Source organism: Apteryx rowi, unplaced genomic scaffold (genome assembly GCF_003343035.1).
Source record: "Apteryx rowi isolate R43461 unplaced genomic scaffold, aptRow1 scaffold_146, whole genome shotgun sequence".
In the NCBI taxonomy this organism is placed as follows: Eukaryota; Metazoa; Chordata; class Aves; order Apterygiformes; family Apterygidae; genus Apteryx; species Apteryx rowi.
The window spans coordinates 866889-889903 of NW_020447708.1; the positions used below are offsets into that span (position 1 = coordinate 866889).

Genomic DNA, 23015 nt, shown 5'->3' on the forward strand with positions numbered 1-23015 from the left:
ACTGGTATGTGAAATATGTGTAGATAATTGCAACTTAGCTGAATATTTATAAGCGTATTGCTGTCAATGCAACCGGGGCAGTTAAGTATTAGTCAGTGTGGCTGTACAGAGTGAGGAAGATTGGAACTTAGCTGGATTCAAGAGACTGATGGTGTTTGGAGTTAGTTAACAAAAGCTTGGTTTCCAGACTATATCCCTAGCTTGTTAGTCATCATTTTTAGTATATTTTCCTGATTGAAAAAAGGAAGACGGAAAGTAAAATAAATCGGTAAAACTTAGCAGAAGTTGGAAACAAGGGAGTTAAGAAAGGTGTATTATAAAATTAACTTCTGTCTACATGGGTGTGCAAATGCAGTCTTCTTCTGGATCTCATGAAAAAGTTCAAGCAGATAAGGTCAGAGTTTGCAAGGGATCATGTATCTGGACAGTGCTTAAAGTTAACTAGTTGGAGTTATCATTGCTGTATTTAAAGCTTACATTCTCCTTAAGCTTCCATGAAAGTATTAAAATACATAATTTAGGTTGCTATGACATTAGGCAGCACTCACACTGATAACCAAGCTACTCATTCTGTTTCTACTCTTGGTTTAACTTTCCACAAGTAACCATTTTTGTCTTTGGTATAGATATATTAGTGCAAACAATCACATAAAGGCGCTTAGTAAAATGGAAGGTTGGAAGACGGATACTCGTGGCTGCTGACAAGCATTTAACTGGAGGGACTGAAAGTTCTTAAAATCAAAGTGATCTAATGGGGGAAAACAAATTATGACCTGATAAATGTCACCTCTGCTCTCAGACTGGCTTACCTGAAAATGTAGTATACTGAAATGAATCATAAATGAGTTGAGTAAGTCTCTAGCTGGCAGGAGGTGGTATTGTTTCTGCTTTCTCCTGCAGGTTTTAAATGACTCAAGCAGTTGGTCTTATCACTGCGGTTCAAAGGCTGTGAACCTGAGTACTTATATATTTGTGTGAAAATAGTGGAGGAGCAAAGCACTTAGTCACATCAGTGAGCCAGAGTGACAGGTGCTTGTTCCCCCAAACCTTCCTGAGCTGAGTGCCTGCTTGAATTTCTCACTGATGGGATGTTCAGAGGGACTGCTAGGAGTCCCCAGCAGAGACCTGTCACTAAGATGACAAAGATAGTCCTTAGTTGTGCTGAAACTGTTTCAAATACTCAGTATGAAAGTAACCTTTTTGTGTTTAAATGTCGGTATAAGAGCCATTCGTATGAGACATACTAGCCCCTAGGCTTTCGTAAGCCTTTTGAATTAGGTAAAAGAAAAATTCGCACTGCCTCCAGAAGTTGATTCTTAGCTGAAGATTTTCTAATCCTCATAGCAGCTGCAGCTTTAATACTTAATGAGAAGGGTCCCTAGCAGACCCACCGAACAACCTATTGCACATTTAACGGACCCTAATTCATATTCCTTTTATATGTAAAGTCTTGGGGGGAGGGGCTGTACTTGCTGACCAGTAAGTGATGAGTAACTACAGAAGCTGGTTTAGTATATGGGGAGCTACGGAAAATATATTTTGGTTGGGATTGTTATGACAGCTACGATAAAGATGTGTTCCTTAACTACCTCTGAGCATCTGGCTCTTCCCACAGTATAGTTTGGGAATGTGATCTTTACAAACAGCTTCTTATTTCATGGCTGAAGAGTAGTAACTGAACACATTCAGACAAATTTACCATGCAAGTATTGTATTCCTTTTATCTTTGGACAGAGGAAATTCTTCAGGCAATGTTTCTTTTGATCGGTAAATGCCAACCAAGCAGTCTGCTGCCAGCAGCAGTGAAGCTGTAGGTATCTGGCTGTGTTGTCTTGACAGTATGGTCTAAAACAGAAATGCATGAAATTAATTCTCTAAGTCCCCTGACACTGCCAAACAGAGAACAAGCTGTGGTGACAGTGAAGCTAATTGTGGCAACAGTGCCCACCTAGACCTAGGGAAATGTGTTAGGAGTGCTTATAGGACACAGGCTGCAGGACAGAGCAAGGAACGTATTGTGAATCCAGTTAACGAGAAAATAAAACTCATTGTCACAGGGTAGAGCTGCCTTTTACCCATACTCTGAAGCTTGTCCTGTAGAATAGCTGCACTTCTGCAGCACAGCTAAGATTGATGCTGTCAGAACTGCCAGAATGAAAACAACATAAATCATACGAAAGGGTACAAATGGTAAGTGTTCACCTCTCTGGATGTGTGCATAACAAGAATTTGAGATTATAATCCTTGTTTTTAGGAAAATATGGATCTTTTCTTCCAACCTCTGCTAAAGGAGTCAATCTATGGCAAGCACTCTGTTTTAAGTATGATTACTTCTAAACTTAACATCCTAATCCAGCTGTACAAGTTCTTTATTTTTTTTTCTTACTCTGAGACATGTATTCACATGGTGAGATAATCTACAGATGTGTACATAAGTATTATTCTGGTGTGTCTGAGTAACTGGTATGCCCATATGCCCAAATAGACTGGTTATTGCTCTCTAGCACCATTACCAACACTGTTCAGTCAATCTTATTGAGAAGCTTACCTTTCCCAGAGGCTTCACGACTAGAACAGAGTCACAGTTCTGAGTTTATAGTCCCTGTAAAAGCAAAATGTCTAAAAATCAGAAGGAAAGGGAGAAGAACAAAGTAAATGTGGACCATGTGCTGTTAAATGATTTAACTCATACAGTAGTGGTAGTTATACAGGTAGTATATGCTAGCAGTAAATATTTGGCAAGTAATACCTAAAACAGTGAAAAATCACGATGTTCTTCTGAACATGGTTGTTGAGGGGTGAAGCAGAACAAAGCAGCAGAATCTTCTAGATCGTTTTTTCTACCTGTGATGGTACCATTACCATGACAATACCATTACTACATAGAAACTGCAGAAAACTACTGTCTGAGTTGGGTGGAAATGTCTTTTCCTTTTCTCTAATGTAAAATTGCAGCTGGTAATTAACTATTCATCTGCTTCTTTCAGAATCAAAAACCTGCATCTCATAAGTGTGCTTGTAGCTAATGCTTAAGTGAAATATCAAAAGCTTAGTGGTTAGAGATGACAAGAATCAGCTGCACAACATAAATTGATTTTGCAGATAAAATCTCAGTTCTCAGCAGATGGTCTGATGTCTTGTTATCTATATTCACATTAGTTGTCAGAAAATGTATCAAAATCTGGTACCCTAAAAATGAAAAAGACAGTGGGCACATGGTTATCCAACTGCTAAGAGATGACACGTATATTGATTATGCTGCAAAAAAGTAGCCCCCTAACTGGTGAAAAGATCCTAGTTCCTTTCAGGATGAGGTGTAGGACCATGGCTAAACATGTTCTGACTCAGAACCATGTGTGAAATACTGTATTCTGTAACAGAAGCTAGTGAAAGTGTGTGTTGTGGTATGGGATGGAGAGGATCTGGTGCTTCCTACCGATGTATTTGAAACTCCCAGGGGAATCAAACACTGGACAAAATGTAACACTTGAACTTCTTGCAGTGCCTCACCATACCTGGGCRTTTTAAGTATATGATCTGTGTTGTCACTTTTGAAAGACAACTGCCAGCCTATTGTGGTAACAACTGCTTGTATCTGAGCATTCAAAGTCTTTAATTTCCTTAGATGAAAAAGGATAGCAATTGTGGATATAATGAAGAGCATGAAAATAATATTAAAACGATTTTAGGCCAAATGCTCAGTTCTCTATCATTATTATTTCTGTATCATGTCAGATTGATAACTTTTAGTTTAATCAATGGAACAGAATGTTCAAGCTGTTTTAGGATTCGAAGAGTATCAAAGTTAGGAAATTCTGCTCAGGTAGCAGAAGCATCACAGTTTAGACACCTTTGTAGAACTGGAAAAAAAGATGCTTCTTGTTGTTCAAGTCCTGTGTGATATAAATATAAAAGCTGAAAAACTGAATTTATACAGACAGTGAAGAGAATCATAAAGAACTTTATATTAATCTGGATTTCCCTTTCAGACTATAAGAGCCGACATGGCCTATTTTCAAGGACCTTGGCAAGGCCCACATATCTATGGCTGAGGTATCAGTGGCCTTAGAGAAATACTGCTTGGCACCTTCAATTGTGATTATATTTCCATTTCAAAACCACATTGATAGCACTTGGTCACAACTTTGGGGACTCTATCTTGTACTGACATAGCATTATTGGAAAGATGCTTGAAAAATATAAATTGCCTGAAGTTATGCTTAACATCTAACTTTAAATGCTAGGTAAAACATTTTCCTCTTGCCTTAGGAGGATGTCCTATGTACATGTATTTGTGTATGACAGACCCTCCCTTGTCTCAGCTAACTAAATAGATCATCTTAAGTTGTAGAGAAACTGAGGGTGAGACATCATGTGTTCGCTAGATGGCTCTTGAATATTGATGATGAAAACGTAGGTGGGAACTAAAGTTACATCAARTCATTGTAGAAATAAGATATTTTTCATAGGGAGTGTTGCTCATCATCAGAATGGCTTTGGGGGGCTTGTGATAGACAGCCACACGATATTTAGAAACTTCCAGTAGTCAGAAGTGAAAAGCTGGAGAGATGTGCACTGGTTCACAGATTTCTGAAAGGGAATTTCAGTCTGGGACTCAGAGTAGACAGTACTGACTGACAGGATGGCCCCTTGTAGATCAATGAACCAGTCTGCAGCAGTACAAGCAGCAAACTTTGAATTTTGTGATATTGAATATTACACTTCAAGGCTAATATAGAAGGAACACTGAATTAGATACCCAACAATAACYTCACTCTTGGAGTTGCCAGTAGCATTGCAAAGCTGTGTCTGGGGTTCAGTCTGGGGGCCCAGATTAGGCTCTAAAAATATTGAATTAGACACATCTCCTGTATAGTGCTTGAAGTAAATATGCTTGTACAGACTTTTAGTAAATGGGATAAGGCAGTGTACTCAAGTTTCCTTGCCATTCAACCAGCTTGTTGGGAGCTAGCACTAGTACTTCTGGTGATTAAACCTATAATTAAAGTATRATTGGTTTAATGTTTGAATTATGGATCTATAATTTCTATAATAATAATAATGAAGGAAACCTGAACATCCCTTGAACAGGTTGAGAGGCAGAACTCAAATAGGCAACCTGGAATTTCATAATGACTCTAATGTTATCTTAGTGAAAACGTTTTTAATCTATATGTATCCTTGCCAAGTGGCAGAAATAAGTTTCCACAGTTAGGAAGTAACAATATAAAACTGAGACCTGAGAGATCATAGCACCTTGAAATAGAGAGGGGAACTGGTTAATCTAACCAAAATTGGAGGAGGAGGAGGAGGGGGGGACCATAGTTTTAAATTGTTTGGAGTTGAAGTAGAGTTAAAAAGAGTCCTTTCAGAAAGACAGGCTGCTCTGATTGAATGTGCATCTACAAACCTGGTGAAGCAAAAGATAAGTTTCAACTAACAGGAGGYGACTGCTGTGTCTTCACATGCACCCTTTGTGTTTACACCTTAAGCCCTGTTGCTGGCTGAATTCTGCTAAGTTGTAAGTGATTTCTGTTTTGAGCATACCTTGTCACAAAAGGCTGGACTGCTGAAAGATTAAAACTTCTGACTGCCAAATACAGGATACAAAAGGAAAATAATATGTTAACTAGAGTGTAGTTGGGATGTTCTAAATGGTTATGGAGCTTTGCTGGATAGGGGCGGCAGGAAGAACCACGTTGTGATTATAACATTATCTTAAGGCCAATCTCATGTATTGAGTTGTCAAGTTTGAGCGAAAAGACACACTGAGATTCATTTTCCTATTTGGGCCACAAGGAAATTGAGGAATGAAAATGACAAGTCAAAAGGGAAATTATATTCAATGAGCAGTGCTTTGGAGGTAATGCAGTAAAAATTGAAAGGTTGCTGGCACCCTTTTAGAAAAGAGATGGGGGGGGTTCAGTAACACAGGTCATTACTTGCATTAGTGGAAGTATCTCTATGTGTGAGAGTTCTACCTTTGAGCTTTTCTTTGACGTGCTCAAGTAATAAAGTAGCTGTTCAAATAACAGAAACAAAYATGAGTGGCAAGTATGATTTCTGGGTAAGTCAATAACAAGTGATGAAATTACGTTAATTTTGTGAAACTGATAATGCTTTTGTGACATGTAATGGAAAACTGGGATAACCTCAACATATAACTCGAGACAAATATTTTGGTTGCTTAATGAACTGCTTATCTGTTATTTATCAACCATTAGAAAACACCAGTTCTTGATACATATTTAGCCATATAATAATTGTAACTGCCTCTAATTTATGCAGGTTCTGGAATGCCACATAAAAACATTCACTTTGAAGTCCTTAAGCTATGTTAAAAGATGAAGGTGATTTTGTTTAGGAAAAGCAGTAACACATGAAATATCTTACGTGATAAGAATCAAACAAATTAACTGGACCTCCTTATGCTTTTTACTCACTTAAACTCCTTAGTCCCTTACTCCTTTAAACAGAAAACCTGAAAAAATACTCTTAAAAATTATTAGTCATATTCACATTCTGTAAAGCCTTTCCCCCACTTGTTAATGGGTAATTGAATCATATATTTGAAATAATGATTAATCACGGAAAAACAGAACTGGGGAATTCTGGTGGCAGTTGAAGAGCCAGATGCCAGGAGGCTTAGACTGTTTTGACACTTACTGGTTTTATTACAATTGGTCTTTGAAAAATGTCCTGCAAGTATCCAATCTGAAGTGAAAAAAACAAGCAATTTTTTAAAACACTTAATTCAAATTAAGATGATCTTTTCACCTTTCCCTTAACCTACACAAAGTAGACATCTACTTGACAGTGCTTGCATTATTTGCACTAAAAATCATTCCCCCAGTTCAGACCAAACAGATGTGATGGCAAGGAGAAAAAAAAAAAAAAAAAAGCAAGTGAATCATTGTGCATCATTGAATTCTATTTTTGCATTTTCTGTTGCAGTGTTTTTGTTCAGAGTAGGTTAAATGAGAGACAACTGGCAACTCTGGTTATGATTTGGAAAGGATAACAGTAATACAGTGTGTGTTTTCAGTAGAGCAGCTCTGCTGTTTGCTGTTCAAGGCTGGGAAATGAGAAGTGGTAATCTGTTTTTCTGCATTTCATCTCTATGTTGTCAGTAAAAGTTGCTTCTGAGGACTGTACAAATCACAACAATCTTGTCTGATAACGTTTTAAAATACGTGTGGGTATCCAGCTTCCCTCTTGTGGCTTTGATGATAACTTTAGGCTTGAGCTATTTCAGTAGATGCCCTATTTAAATGAATACATAGTTGAGAGTGGGAAATAGAAGGTGCAGATCACTGATGTTAACCTTACATGGGTTCATATGAAACTTGTTTTTTTCTGAAATTTCTCAGACACTAGAGCTTACCTCCTATTCGAAGGGTTTCTTATTTGTATGTGCTAGTCTTCCTGATTGCTCCTCACCATCTGCAAAAAACAATTAAAAGGATGTAATTGAGCTTTGACAAGAGAAGCAACTGCCTTGAATTTGAAAACTGAAAAAGGAGGGACTGAACTGATACAGGAAAACAGACAAGAGGTTTACTTTATTGTGGACAATAAAGTGCTCAGATACAGTAATTGAAGCATGTACAGCGCTGGCAAGCCTCGCTTTACTCAAAGCGGACTTTGCTCTTGCCTTTCACACAGTAAATGGAATATTCATTACATATGTGCTGTGCCCATTTCCTGGCTGGTGAATGTAACTGAGGGGCTCTTTAGTGCTTGTTTTCTCYGTTTTTCCCTGGGTCTTCAAAGAAAACCAGGAATTAAAACCAGATTCTTTTCAGTGCTAGTGTCAGCTGGAACAAAGCTTTAGTGAAAAATGTTTGGGACTACTAGCTATGTTTGGAAAGTATGGTTAAACCTTGCGCTTTCCAGATTAGAAGCTAAAGGTCTTCAGGCAAACAAACTTTCAACCTTGCCTAGGTATAATGCTGCCCTTAATTCAGGGGTCCAAATTCACTGAGTTCCTCAGATTATCATGAAGACTAATAGCTTGTCTCTCAGCTAGATGGTACTGGACTCTAACATCTTTTGCAAAAAATAGATATTTCAAGATTCAACTAGGAAAGAGCACCATTGGTATCAACTTCTTACTGCCCTACTGTACCACATGCTGAGATTACCAAAGTCTGTAACTTTTCTGTACAATGCTGTGCTTATCGAACATAATTCATTAAAGTTATGCAATTAATATTGCATATTGCTAACAGATTTAGATCTTTTTTTTTAAGGGGATTGATAGTGCTACCATGTGTCCTGTCACTCTAAAGAAAATACCCTATTGGCAGCCCAGAAATTTTCTCCCTGCATGACTATTGAAAAGGTTTGACCAACACCTAACTCTTTAAAAAAGGGAGCAGATCAAAATTCAGCAGGGAAAATAGTAATTTTTGGGGGGAAGTGATAGTAACTTCTTTTTTTAATGCTTTTTAGAGTTGAGAGCATTTAAATGAAGAAGTAAGAAGCTGTACTAAGTAATTTTTATGATCTCCATTCAGTGGAGAAAACTCCTCTAGATGCAGAGAAATTCAAATCAAAGCTCAGCTGCTTTGAAGATTGGAGTAATTGCAGAGCACCACTTTGATAACAGAAAAGCACTTTGTCTTCAGTTTTTGTGTAGCTTTTGGACTCTGCATCAATTACAGCTGGTCGGTGTTGGGAAGAATGAAGTTAGTCCATTTTTTACTTGTGGAAAGATTTATCCAAAGCTGGTCTGCTTTAGAAAAGCAAGAAGTCTGGCTACTTTTTAAGGACATTGACTCTCAGTTGCAGTTGGGAAAGCCCTTTGACCCAGGGCTGTTCAAGAGCAGTGGTACACAATTTAGTGAGATATTTTTTTGGCAGTGTAAGTCCATCGCTAGGTAGGAGCATGTAGGCACTCCAAAGCAATGTAGTTGTTAAAATTAGATGAATTTCCATTGTTTTGAGATAGTATTAAAAAAAAAAAAAGACAGGCAAAGACAGGAAAGAACAGGATTTTGCTTTGGATTGCTGTGGCTTTTTCTTTTCTCAGAAAAAGACAGTAACTTTGGAAGAAGGAAAACAGACTTAAGCTGCTAATGACATTTCTATGTTTGTCAGTAAGAAGGTACCTGCAAGCTACTCTTTAACTACTCTGTAAGTAGCCAGTAATTCCCATTTGTAATATCTCAGCTTACTGAGTTTAAGACGTGCGTTGATCTTGCTTTTATTTTTTATAGTATGCTGCAAAACACTTCAACCACTACCTTGCAAACCCAAATCAAAACAAATGCACAAAATGACTTAAAGGCAGCAGAGCTAAGGGGGCTTTCCTGAAAAACTGCAGCTGTGGCCTTTCTTATGGCTGGTAAAGTCTACTTATTCAACATGTACATGTTTTCACCTCACTAAGAGGCTAAATTTAAAACTTTTTAAGTCTTTAACCCTGTTTTTGGAAAATTTTAGTCTGAATGTTAACTACAGACACTTTTTATTGCAGTCAAAAGGTAAATGAATATTTCTCAGCAAAATCTTCCGTAAACCCAAGTGCCACAAATTTCAGTGCTTAACAACTGACAGTGTTGTACAGGGTGAAATTGGCTGAATTGTTGGCAGACTTAGTAGAAGTGAAAGGGATTAACTTCAGTGGTCTTGGACTTACCAGCTAGGTGCTAGTAGTAGGTCTGATTGATCTGCTGTGTACATGCAGTTTCCCTAGTTTGCTGGTAACGAAACAAAGTGTGCTTCTGCTGGGTGAAATAGTTTGCTGCTGACCCCATCCAAGCAAAACAATATGAAATACATGTAACAATGCACATATATATGCATGTAACAATGAGTATTACATCTCCCATACATTTTAATTGATGTAACACATTTCTCAAAGCTACCTAACTCTGCTATATGATGGACAAGTTACTATGTTATCTGTAGAGAAAGTTCAGTGCAGATAATGGCAAGAAACTTGATTATGCTGGTCCTTCACACTGAAATGTGGAAATACTGCCATTGTGGCATGTGAGCAGTGGCTTCTCAGAAATCAAGAAGGTGGCCATTTATTGCCCACATGTCTATTCCAATGTACTAATTCCTAACGAAAGGGAAGGAGAATGCTGAACTTGGTTACGTCAGCTTTTTAATCTACTACAGATCATGTATTGAATATGCATATGTTAGTTGATAAGGATAAGACAAACCACATAACAAATGAACAACAATTTGTGTTTTTAGATAAAGGTTTTAGGCTATGGAATATTAAAACTTGTTTGAGCCATCTGCCCTTCCAAGGCATTGGATCTCAAATAACATTCTGGAGAAGAAAATATTAGCTTCATTTCAGAAATGAAGCAATCAGGTGCAGTTTCAACAAGAATTTTCAAACATTCCTATGAAAATCTGTTTAAATTCTTGCTGTAATGAGTACGTGGACTGTGTCTATATAATGTATTATTTGAATTGAGACAATTTCATGCCTTGCTTGAAGTGCATTTTTAAAATCCATAAATTAAAAAAGCAACACACTATAGATACTGGATATCCAAAGGAATTACCATATTATAGAGCTCATATTTCAGTTAGCTACACTGTACTGCTTGCATGGGAAGGAGAGCACTTCCAGCACTCGATCACTCCTCTMCTCCTGTACAAGGGGATAATCTAGGAGGACAGGCAGAAGAGCAGGATGCTGGGCACCAAGCTGCATTAAGGTATTCAGTTTGCAGGGCTGGGAGAGGTAGAACAGGAAAGAAGGCTCTATCTGTGAGCCTGATACTTTCTTTTTATTGAATCAGTGCTGTCTACTTTTGGCCAATGAATAAATAGAACATGTAAGTACAGTAAAAGTCTGGAGGTGACTGCTGAAAGGGAAATGCTTGAAGAACACTTGTAAGTTGTGACCTGCAAATTTTTAAAAATCATGTAGAAAATTCAGCCTACATTGTCATCCTGTATGCACAGCCATGGAGAGTTGCACGCATTTAAAGAGACAGAATGGGAGAAGGACAAGTGTTGGATCAAGCAAAAGGCAGCCTGCAGATGAGGTGTGAAAGACATTTATTTTCAGTTGGAACTGTGGGGTGAAGTTTTACCATATTGTAGACTTAATATTATGGAAAGTAGTTAAATTGCAGCAGAGAGCAAATCTGCTGTGGAATGCAGTTGCGGATATAAAAACACTTTATGAGCTTCTGTTGGTATTGGTGCACTTTGTATGCATGAAACTGTCAGTGTCTACATGTGTAGCATTCTGATAAGGCTCCTGATAAATACTTAATTATTATCTGTGAGACTGAATAAAATGAAAGGTCACTAAAGACCATGGGTGCAAGGCTAGCCTACCATAAAATGAGAGGGGAGAGAGTCCTGAAAATATACACTTGGTTCCTTTCCAGTTTCTGGTGGTCTAACATTTTCCCCAGAAGCATCCCCATCTTTCCTGTTTGGGGGCACTGTGGGAGTTTGGCTACAAGGACTGAAGTGAAGAGGGTAGGGGGAGCATGCCTGCAGGTGTGGCTCGTCCTGCCTGGGACAGCCACAGATTTGCTGACTGCAGAGGTGACAGTCCTGCTCTTCCCCTTCCATTTCCTCCCAGTGCAGAGAGGAGGTGTTGAGGCTGGGGAGTGCAAGCCTGGCTTGGCTCTGCTCTTCTCCTTCACTGGGGTTTGCATACTGCAGGATGTCCTTGCACCTCTGCCAGCTAGCGGAGACCAGCCTTAGCAGGCAGAAGTGGTAGAGAAGCGGTTGAGGTGCCCCTGAGGGAAAGGCAGCTTCTTCATAGGAGAAACGTGGAAATCTTAGAGAAGTCTGCTGAGGGAGTTGGTCCCCTTTATTTACATGGGAAAGTACTAGGTGTACCCAGACACATGCCTGGTCTATGCTGGACATGGACCACTTTGCATCATCCCTGTGAGTGAGCAGGTTCTTGTCCCCAGAGAAAGGCTGAATGGGCTTGGGATAGAGGTGACTGTGGGAGATCGCCTCACCTATAGACCCCTCTGTAGTCCTACTGACCCTCTCAGCCTGCCTTCACCATCATCTCTGCTGTTCTTTCCAGAAGACTGCTTTCCCCTTTTTCCTAGAGATAGCAAATTCACTTCTGCCATACTGCCAGATAGATTTAGGCATGTTTTGTCACCTGGGGGGGGGGGGGAACAGGAAGGACTAAGAGTGTCAGACACACATGTGGCTCATTGGCTTCACCTGCACAAGAAATGGTTTTAAAATAATGGCTTGGGAATGTGGCAGTGTCTGCAAGTGTTTTGTGGATTGATTGGCTTAACCAGTCCCAGGTGGCTTATCTAAATGAATTATCAAGAATGACCTTGGCCAAGTTGTAATCAGTGCTTATCCTCTAAAATGAAAGTCTGTATATGAGAATGGATTTTAGGCTGATGTATTTAAAGACCTTCCCTTTTTAATTTTTGCTCTTTTTCACAAGGCTTTGCTTTAGACGTGCTAAGAGGGAATAAGAGGAGGAAAGTCAAGGTTAATACAAATGGAAACAATGACGATTCATTTATGTTGCTGAATTGGGGCCATAGAAGAAGGAATTTAACTTTTATTCCTTATGCTGTACTGTAATAGGTGAGGTGCTGGGAGTGGGTGCGTCTAAAACATGGGATCTTTCTCCTTTCCTAGCACCTAATGCTTTGCAAATTCCTTCAATGTTATTTTGGCTGTGAATATGTTAGATAATTGTGTCAAGACCCTGAGTGTCCTGATAGACCTTGATTGCCATGAGTGGCTTCACCTGGGGCTCCCACCAACATCTGCCCCACAGGCCCAGGAGCCTGATTTAAGCTCAGCTCCAGGCACCCAGACCTGCCCTGGTCTATGCTGTAGGGGGTGTCTGTGCCCAGCTCTGTTCTTGAATTGTTCTGGATGGCCTTGGACCTAACTTGTGACCTTGCCCTTTCCTTGGTGATTGCTGGGCTGTTCATGGGACTTGCTACAGTCATCTCCTGCTCTGCTTGCCTGGCTCTGGCCCTGCGGGGCTGTACCGCGCTCTCAATGGCCCTGCCTGTGCTGGGGTTGCCTTAGCTCCTGGTTCACCTGAACTTGGGAAGGCTGCCATGCTCCTGCAGCTCTGATACACTGTAAGCAAATACCAAAATATAAGTTTCTGAGCTTTTTCTTCTAAGTATGGTACGTGTATTTTGATTTAATACACTTTGAAATTCTAATGTATGCAGTCAGCATTCCTGCTTAACTTAAAATAATTTTAGGTTAGTTCAAGGCTTTAACCACGTGAAACATGACTTATTTGGGAGTACGATGGTAAGCAGCTGCTCTGCCCCTTCAGACTCCAGAGAACTAAGCATGTGCTTTGACAACAGCAACAGGAGCAACAACTCAAAATCAAACATAAGGTCAAAGCTGAAGCTCCCTGAAAGATGACTGGAGGTGAGTGGAGAGAGAGTGCTCAGTCCTGGGGCAGGACTGAAGCTGGCTATATGCAATCAAAGGCTGCATCCCACTTGCAGAGGTGAGTGAGTGTGCTCACTCACAAGTGACTATGCAGTTACGTAGTCTATCTGGTGAAGCTTGTGGTCTGTTCAATGTCATGCACTAGGTGGCTGCATCTGACTGATGCCTTGTGGGTCAGAACATGGTAAAGATTAAAACTCTGCGCTGAAACAAAGTGGGATCTTTGACTGGCTGGCCTCTCTAGACTGGAGGTTTGCCTTGCAGCTGAGAGTGGCTTCCCCATGTTGTTCCCTTTCCTTGCCTGCTGTTTTTGTATTTGTTGGCCATGATGGGAAGGATGATCTGTAATATCCTCACAAGGCAGGTACGAAAATATTTTCATCTTGGGTTGTCTTCACCACAGCTAAACCCAGTTGTAACAAATCTGAAACACAGGCCTCTTAAATGAAAAAAGAGCTACTTACAAGGGGGCACTTATTTGGAAGGGGTCCTGCAGGAAATATCTGATGTCTGAAAAAGGTGCATTGAAGTACTATCCTTTTTGTGAACTTCATAGTCCCTCACAAGAGGTTCATCCATCCTATTGATATTGCCTAATGTATGTTACTAGGTTCTGGCAGGTATGCTTAGTGTGGTCTTCACTGTCAACCAAGGACTGAAGGTAAAATGTTTTCCAACCCTTCAGTTGGACAACTAATAGATTACCGGCAAAGGAGAGAGAGAGAGCTAAACATGTAGTCAGTGATTAATACTGGTATACGCTGATATTGGTATGCCAGTTAGGCACACAAACACAGAAAACAAGCTGAGACTGGAGTAGACTCATTGCACTGTATCAGTAATGTGCATACAATGGAAAGATGACTGGTCACTACACATCTGCATATTGATGGCTTTTTCTATTCTGATTTTGTTCTTGATCCAGAACCTTTCATCATTTTGGCTGTACTTGATGCTTGGTTTTGCTATTGAAGTGAACTGCACAATCTTCATAACTTCAAGATACTGTCAAAATTCTTACCCGTCTGTAACGCCACTGAAAAATATACCCATAGTGCATGTATTAGCCCATATAGGAAAAGCTTCATGCATACCTAATATTCTTATACTCTAGAAGAAGAATGATCAGATATTCTGGATATTTATTTCAAACTTTTCTTGCAAAAATCTTACTTCTTCAAAGACTTTAGAAGGTGGAAGGTTTGTTTGAGGAGATGAAAATGCCTTCAGCAAAGAGGTATGATACGCTTCCTGGGATTTCACTGTAGGGGAATGAGTTACTTGTAAGGTGTGCAGTATGTGTTTTTTTTGTTTTTGTGGTGTTCCCCCCCCCCCTTCTTCTTCCCCCTCTCCCATTCTTTGTCCTGTGGCCCTTCTAAGCAGGCTTTTCAATTTTTGAGCAGGATTTTTAATGAAGGACTTAAGGGAACTTTCAGCCCAATTTTATCTTCCTTCTTGAGGGAATCTCTCGAACGAATCTACTGGGTTCCACACTAGAAATTGTACGAGGTCTTTATTCTGAATTCAAGGAGAGYCCATCTCTTATTTTGCTTTTAGTTTCCCTAAATATTGTCCTGAAACTGAGTTAAATACTGAGTATAAAAACAGAAGTTTTGGGGGGCAAATATGTTTTACCATGCAAAGCCTCCAGTGTGAAACTAGATCCACAATGTTTTTCAGGTATGTGATTTTCTTAGGACATCACAAAAATTCACTTTCTTTGAGATCTGCAGGGGGGTCTTGTTAACATACAGCTTCTTCAGGCTGAATATGCTTTTAAATTGGTTGTTGTATAATAGTGATCTGCAAAGACTTGAACTGAACTTTCTTAATCGTATGATGAATTCAGTGAATAAAAGGTGATTTAAAGGAATTGCAGAAGGCCCCTTAAAATAAGGGATGGCTAAATCAACCTTGTACTGTTTGACACTAGGAATCAACCAATAATCTTACATAAGTGTAGATGAATTGTACTATGAAAACAAGGTTCTGAAGCTCATAACCCATAAGATGAAGGTCGTTTCCCCCCCCCCCCCTTACTTTTACACAAACACGAGTTGTTTCATCTCAAGTTCTTGTTTGCCTTTGGAATTGCCTAATTCCTTATTAGTAATATGTTAAACAGAGCTTTATCTTGAGAGAGCAGTTTAAAACAGATGTTCAAAAATGTTGTGAAGCCTGGATGTTGATTTGCAACTTTGACTTGCAAACATTTCTCTCTCTCTCTTCCCCCTCTCCTCACCCCCCACCCCCCAAAAACCTGTTGTGTTTTCAAAGACAGGGCAAATGAACTTAAAGCATGTTTTGGTGCTTCTGTGCTACAGAAAGAAATGTGAAGAGGACATTTTGGGAACTGGGAAAACAGTACATCTGCAATTATGTATTTAAATCAAGTAAACTGAAATATGTTGAATAGCCACCCAGATTGATTACTGAAAGTTGTGTGAATGTCCCACATAAAGAATTGGGAAATATATGCATCAGTCTTCAGATTTGATAGGCTTTGTGTACAAGTGAAATTGCACGGGTTTGCTGGAATATTTGCTCTGACCTGAATATTGTTTACATGTCAAAGAGTTTAAAAAAGCTACTCTGAAGGTGTGTGGAAGTGCGTACCATATAAGAAATATTTCAGTTTTAGATGACTTTTCATAGAAATGTTAACTTTGTTAGCCTATCTGCACTCCTGAATATTTTGGTGGATGTTATTTAGGCCTTTTTTCTTGGCAATTTTATACTTTTTCAAGGTGTACAAATAGACTGTCTACTTTAATAGCATAATTTTGGATTTTCAGTGAAGAAAATTAATTTTGTGTTACTATAAGGACAGTGAGTATTGATTCTAGGTAGCACCTTCATATTAGTCTGTTTCTTATGCTGTAACAAAATTCAGTAGATGCAATACTGATCTTGCTGACTTGTGGTGTTCCCTTTGGTAGCCCTAATTTAGAGCAGTGGCAACTGTTTCAGGACTATGATTTTCATCTTAAAATGGTGATGAGGTAATTTCCAATTATATTAATTTTTCAGCCTTGTATATAACATTTGCCTAGGTCTGAGTATGTTCCAAGCCTTAACTCTGAAAGTACTTTATCGATATGTCTTCACATTTATAAAAATGTCGATGCAAATGAGGAAATGGACATCCAGGATTAGTATACTGGTTGTAAAATCATGTAACTCTACTTCATGCATGTAAAGAAGCAACTACATGGAAAAACAACCCAGGGAGACTATTGTATAATGCTTCCATGTTTCTGAAGTATATTTTAAGAATTTAAAATGTTTTCTGATGACAATAAACTATTTTTATTTCCTGGTCTTATAGGTTATTGCTAACTAGTTTTTCTAAGGAAGTAAAAGAAATGGAATTTCCACATCCATATAGATTCATCTGTGTCTACATAGGCTGTGCACTGGTGAGTAAGCAACGTCATTTTAATTCAATCCTAAAACTGTTTCTATAAGCCAAATAGCTGATTTAAAAACAAGTTTCTAACTTCTTTCAGTCCATATTTAACTTTTACCTTTGTTCTTTTCCCTTTAGATTTATCTGCATTACTATTCTCCTAGTCTACTATAASAGCACTGCTGTAACTGATACTGTTATTTTTACTTTACTGATACATTAATTTTACTTTAAATATCTAAGGTTCCTCAAATTCTGAGGGTGAAGAAAAAACATTAATGTACTACAAGTTACAGAGCTGTTAATATTGCAGGTTATTAAAAGTACTTGCAAAATTATGTCGTTTCCTTAGATACTCTTTATAAATATTAGAACATTGCTATTTTCTAAATCTTAATTTGCTCAATTATATTAAGGTAACAGGTATAATGATACAGTCTCTGAAAATGTGTGTTCAGGGGAAAATTATGTTATAGCCTAAAAACTTTGGTCATATATAATGTTGCCCTGTGAGTGCTGTGAGAGATGTTTGGTGTGCTATATAAGAAAAACTAGTGTAAAGTTGCCTTGAGATGGAATCGGAGAGTATGGAGTGTATCTTGGCACCAATTTAATTTATTTCTCAATACTGATTTCTTATGACTCTAAATTTTGATCTTGGTTTTTTTGGAACATCTATATCTCAAACAAAAATACCTATCTCTAAACCTTTTAAGTATGTGTAACCACCTAGTGCCAAATGACAGAATAAGGACAATTATGCAGCAAAAATGTAAATTTTTGTGACTGAGTTAGTTAAACATGAGGGTTGCTGCAGAAAGAGCAACCTCTTCCTASCATTTGGCACCAATAACCAATATGGTATCTGAGTTTGTTAACACATCTGGTTAAAAGATCAGGCAGCTGGTGGGAGAGCAGATCACTGAGGTCCAATGCAGCTCAAGTTGTTTGTGATGCTGTCCCAGTGAATCCGTTAGGTATTAGCAGTGCGCAGTACACAACAGACTTCTAGTTGATAACCATAAAAATTCTCAGAGCTAAAACAACAATTGGTTTGGAGGTACTGTCAGAGCTTGCAGATGAGTTTTGTGTTTGTGTGGAGGCAGGAGGTTTTCAGGGACTGGTACATTCACTGGCTATAGTGAAAGAAGATGCCCAAAAAGGTTTGGATGCTTCAGCAGATTTAATGCATGATTAGAGGAAGGAGATTTAAGCAGAGCAAACATTTTGCAATGCATAGTTGGTTACTTGTGTTACTTGAGTGGGACTGATGGTTACTTGTACTTTGAGTGCTTTCTCATGCCCAGTTAACATGAAACAGAACTAGTAGCAGCCTTTAATATCACGAAAAAGAAGAAAGTCTTCTAAGAGCTCTCAATTTTTGAAACTCTTTTGCTCTTCCTCTGACATCTTAATATAAAATTGCAGCATGATCCTAAGGAAAACTTAGCATATAAAAATGGACATGATGACATAAACATACTGAGTAGGCAGCTTTCCTCAAATAATCATGAACACAAGCTTATWTAACAGCTGTAGCTGGTGGTGGTCCTTTCACTAGGTTTTTCTCCTGAGAGATTACATCTTGCACAGTGTTCAGTGGGCCCCAGATTAGTCAAGCACTGTGAGAGCTGGCAAGCCTGAGTCAGATGCACAAGTAGTTAAGTGACAATATGTTGGGTCCATTTGTTTAGCGGCTCCCTCTTCTACACATTTAATGTGCTTACCTAACACTGCATGTTTTCCTATTGCTTATTATCTATTACAACTTTAATTATTTTCTTTAGTTAATTTCTTTATGCAAACTCTAAGCACATACTTGAGATCAAAAATTTATTAGCATCACATGAATTGAACACAACACTGTGTACTTAGACACTTCCCAGTTTGCATATTTTTGCCATGCAGTACTCTTACAAAGGCCAGACCATATATGACATGAGTAGAATGAATTTAGTCTTTCAGACTGTACTTTTAAATCCTTCATGCATGATCTTGCTCAGGTGCACTTTCAAGCCCTCTTTCCTTCCAAGTGAACTGCTAAAGTTATTAGCTTTCTATATTTGTTTGGCACAGCATTTCTTGCACTTATGATAGGTTCTAGAAATAAAGCAATAAAGCATTGTAATCCCCCCGTGTCAGATATTCATGGTGCTGCCCTGTAGGCTGGGGTGAACTGTGTAGCTCCCCCAGAAAGACCTGACTGATGCTGGGGTGAGATAGCAAGGAGCACCATAAGAGGGGTTTGTATGTCTCGGTGCAAACCAGCTGAACAGCATAACTTGCTAAAGTCCCATCTTGGGCAAAATGTTTGAAATGAACTAACTGCTGTCCCACAGAATTATTTTAATAGGCAGAATGTCATTCCAGTTGAAAGGCTGTAATTGGGCCTCCTATCAAGGGCTAAGACTGTTGTTGCTGTCTCCTCTGATATTCTATGGGAATACAAAATCTTACGAATCCAGTAAATGTTTTGTAAATAGATTTGGTCTAATAGCTTTTGACATGCCTTATATGAAAAGAAATAATTAAAATAATTGTACACTTGTTCATTTGATTTTTGTCAAGATGTTGATAATAGGATTAGTGTGTGTTGCTGTTGGGTGTTTTAGTGAACTGGCATAGTTTTCTTCAGCTTTGGATAGCCTGTTGCTCACCCTCCTAGCAGCTGATTAGAGCAGTAGACATATCCTGTTTCCAGTGTGTGGGATGAAATTGTACATATCTCAATATGTCTTGAATGGACCAGTTCTATGAGAAATTCATAATTGCAATATAGTACCAGAATACATACTTGTACTGCAGCTCGCTCTGGATGCTGATATACTATTTGACATGACTGGGTCTCTTGACTCTTTCCCAAGTTCTTGAAATGTAATTAACTTATTTTGACAGCATTTCTTTAGGTTTGAAGAACTTGGAACAGTAGGGAAGAATACGCTGGTTGGTTGGCGGATACAAACAAGTGGACAGGATCTGATGGAACTCTAATGTGGAGATAGAAAATCAGTGTTGTATGTTACCTAGTTCATAAGTAGTTTTCATTCCAGAAAAACAGGAGGTTGCAAATAAGTAACACCAGCTTTCTAAAAGTGTTCCAGATCAAAAGATCAAGAAAACTACAGAACTATGAGTTCTAATCTCTGCAATTAGTAGAAACTAAAGAATAGAAATAGTAGATGTGGATATATGGGGGAAAAGTTTTGCGAAAATTCTCAGAGAATATACTTTTCTGTGATCACTGGTTGATGGTTGCTGTCAGAGAGATACTTGATTTGACTCTGCAGAAGTTACTATGGGCTTATAGTGAACATGTGAGCTGTAAATCATTTACTTGACTTAGTTGACTAAACAGTGCTTGAAATTTCACAAAAGATAGATTTTTATTCTGCTTGCCAGCTGTCTGATAGCAATGTGGAAACTCTTCAAATACTAAATTCTTGTTAATCTGGGCTTGACTAATGAGTAGGAAGCAGAGTGGTGTTCAGATTGTTCTCTAATTTGAGTGACTCATCTTAGCTGATTGGCTTGGCACAGCCTAGGCACAACAGTCCTGCAGTGGAAATGCAGACACTGCTGTCTAGCTTCCTTTGCTCCTGGATACTTTTGCCTTCAGATAGCACTGAATCTTTCCTAATTTGACAGTTAAATTACTGCTTTTTTGCCCATGCTTTTGTGGCAGTAAAATCTGTACCTAATTAGGTCTATTATAAATTGTTGAAAACTAAATGATCTCAGGAGCTCTGATGTTGGATCAAGATCTTAAAGGCACCATTTGTAGCTATTTCTTCAGACTGGAACAGGTAATTTGCCCCCTTTCGTCCCCAATGTCAAAGCTGATATGTGGAAATAAATCTATTTGGCAGAAATACTGACTACCACACACAGAAGATTTTAAATCCCAGCTTTTTATGAGTCAGTATAATTGATTAAGGGCATAAAAGAGCTGTACTGTGATCCACTATCAAAATTTATTAAGCAGGCAAATCAGAGATACTGCATTTGAAAAGGGTTTCTGGCTGGTAAGTAAAATGTAAAACACAAAATACAGGTTATGAGTTCACTGTTTTGCTTTAGGTGGATAGGGTGACTTGGAAGTTATTCTGGTCTTCCACCCATGTATGTTCCTGCATGTCTTCTAAACTGCACAATAATGCCATGCACATTGGGCTTGACTGGAATGATACTCTTGAGCTAATAATGTGCAGCCTGGTATTTGCTTTGTAATGCTGTCATGTTTTGTTGCTATGTGAGAGAAAGTAGTAACTTGCTAATCTAAGTCTAATATTCAGATACCATTCTGCTGTTGTTCTTAACATAGGTCCTTGACTAATCAGGCACAGTCAGATCRTTTGACTTGGCTGAAAATTGCTTTAACTTGCTGGCTTGTTGTAATAGTATAAAACTACTTATTCCTAGCACTTGTCTCATAAATGTCTAGTCTGTTATAATATTTTATAATTATTGTATTTGATGAAATATGCTAGGTCTCTTAATTAAAACATTCTACTGGAGGCAACATGAGAAGCAAAAAAAAAGGGGGGGGGCAGGAAGGAGTTGCTAAAAGTTGTTGCATGTTTCTTCTAGTAGGTGGGATTATGTAGTCATTGTGAAAGCTGCCAGATCAGAATAAACCAGGGTTATCTGTGAGAAACCAAACCTTTGAAGTGGCTTTCCAGTAATAGTTTGCTTCTATATTTCCTAAATCTTTGCTTCATCATGAAGGGCTTCAGAGCTTATTTGTATGTACCTTGCTGTTCAAGTTGAACTGTGGGATAGTGTGATTAATGTGCAGGTGTTGAGCTCTGTGGTCTTTGTTCTTGTCTGTGCAGTTTCATGGTGGCAGAGGAAATTAACTGTTGCAATCAAATACATGGTGGTAGGTTGAGTCCTTGTTTGAAGGACCTCAGATGAGATGACACATAGTTGCTAAGTTGCTCTCAGTGGTGTGTGTGATGGGGTAGTGGTGTGTGTGGTTTTATTTATTTATTTATTTATGGAAACAAAGCCTTGTGTCTTGAGTTAAAAGCCCCCTGATGACTCCATTTCTGAAGGAGCATGCCCCTAGTCACTGGGATGCCAATTAGAATCAATGAGTTAAATAACCTCATAACCCTGATTTTTGTTCTGGGCCAGTCTGTGTGTGAAGTCCTGTATGTATCCTGAGAGAGGTATGATCAAATGAAGTAGTGGTAGATTACAGATGCTTCTCTGCTGAAAGGCAGTCACCAGAACACCCAGCATAAAATCAAATTAAATAGTAAGCACTTAGCTATTTCCCCCCTCAAAAGCAATTGACATTCTACTTCATGAAATCGGGGAGAATGTCCTTGTAAAAGGGGGGAAGGAGTTTTGTGCTGTTGCAGGTAACTAAGAGCCTGGCTGCAAAGCATACGAATAATTCTAAATCTGTGCAGGTAACACTGCACTGTCTCCTCTTACCGTTAAGATATCCAGGTTTTCTCTTTAGATGTCAACAGCTGAATTAAATGAACAACAGAAGCAGTATCATTAGGTTCCAAATGCTTTCCATTGTATTCCTTGTTTTAGGTGTTTCCTCCATCCTTTGGTCCATAATGAACTTATTTGTCTAAAATTCGGTAGGCATTCTAGGATTTTAAAAAGCTATCATATCTTTAATCGTGGCCAGTAATTTTAATTGTATTTGCTTTGCAAGTGGGAGAGTAATGCAGTGGCATTTTAAACTAGCAAGAGCAGTCTCCCTCCCTTTTCTTCCCCCTGCCAGCTAGTAGTCCTCAACCTATCGTTCTCCTCTCTTGCATCAGCAAAAATGTGGTAAATGGAGAAACAATTGGGGTCAATCTTTCATATCTGCATGTGTGTTTGTGTGGGGTGGGCTTAGTTTAACACTTTTTCCCATGCAATCTACTGCCCTGCCCCACAGACAGCTGTATGAACACAAGGGAAGAGACAGTGTTGTCTGGTATTGACCATGCAGTCCTTAGTCTGACATCAGTTCCTGTCACTTATTCCTGGTTGGTTTAATGCTGCCTCATGGTTTTTGTCTATTTAACAAGTCTGGAAGGGAGGTAAAAATTTCCCTCTCTCAATTTCATATCTCTCTCCCATCACTTCTGTATATCCCAGGTCTGTGGGTTGTGTCCTGCATGAATATCTGATCTGATTGAATAAAGCAAGGAGTTCTGCTCCCTGTCCCCGGGATGTTTTGTTAGTAAGA

The 23015-nt window shown here is 38.8% G+C and overlaps 1 long non-coding RNA gene across 1 annotated transcript in view; it reads left to right on the top strand.

Moving 5' to 3' along the window:
- The window catches only part of LOC112962324, a 128163-nt gene that overhangs the window by 16597 nt on the left and 88551 nt on the right, over positions 1-23015 (top strand). Inside the window, exon 3 of the long non-coding RNA XR_003252252.1 lies at positions 16736-16826. This is a non-coding gene — a long non-coding RNA (uncharacterized LOC112962324). The remainder of the gene's footprint in view (positions 1-16735; positions 16827-23015) is intronic.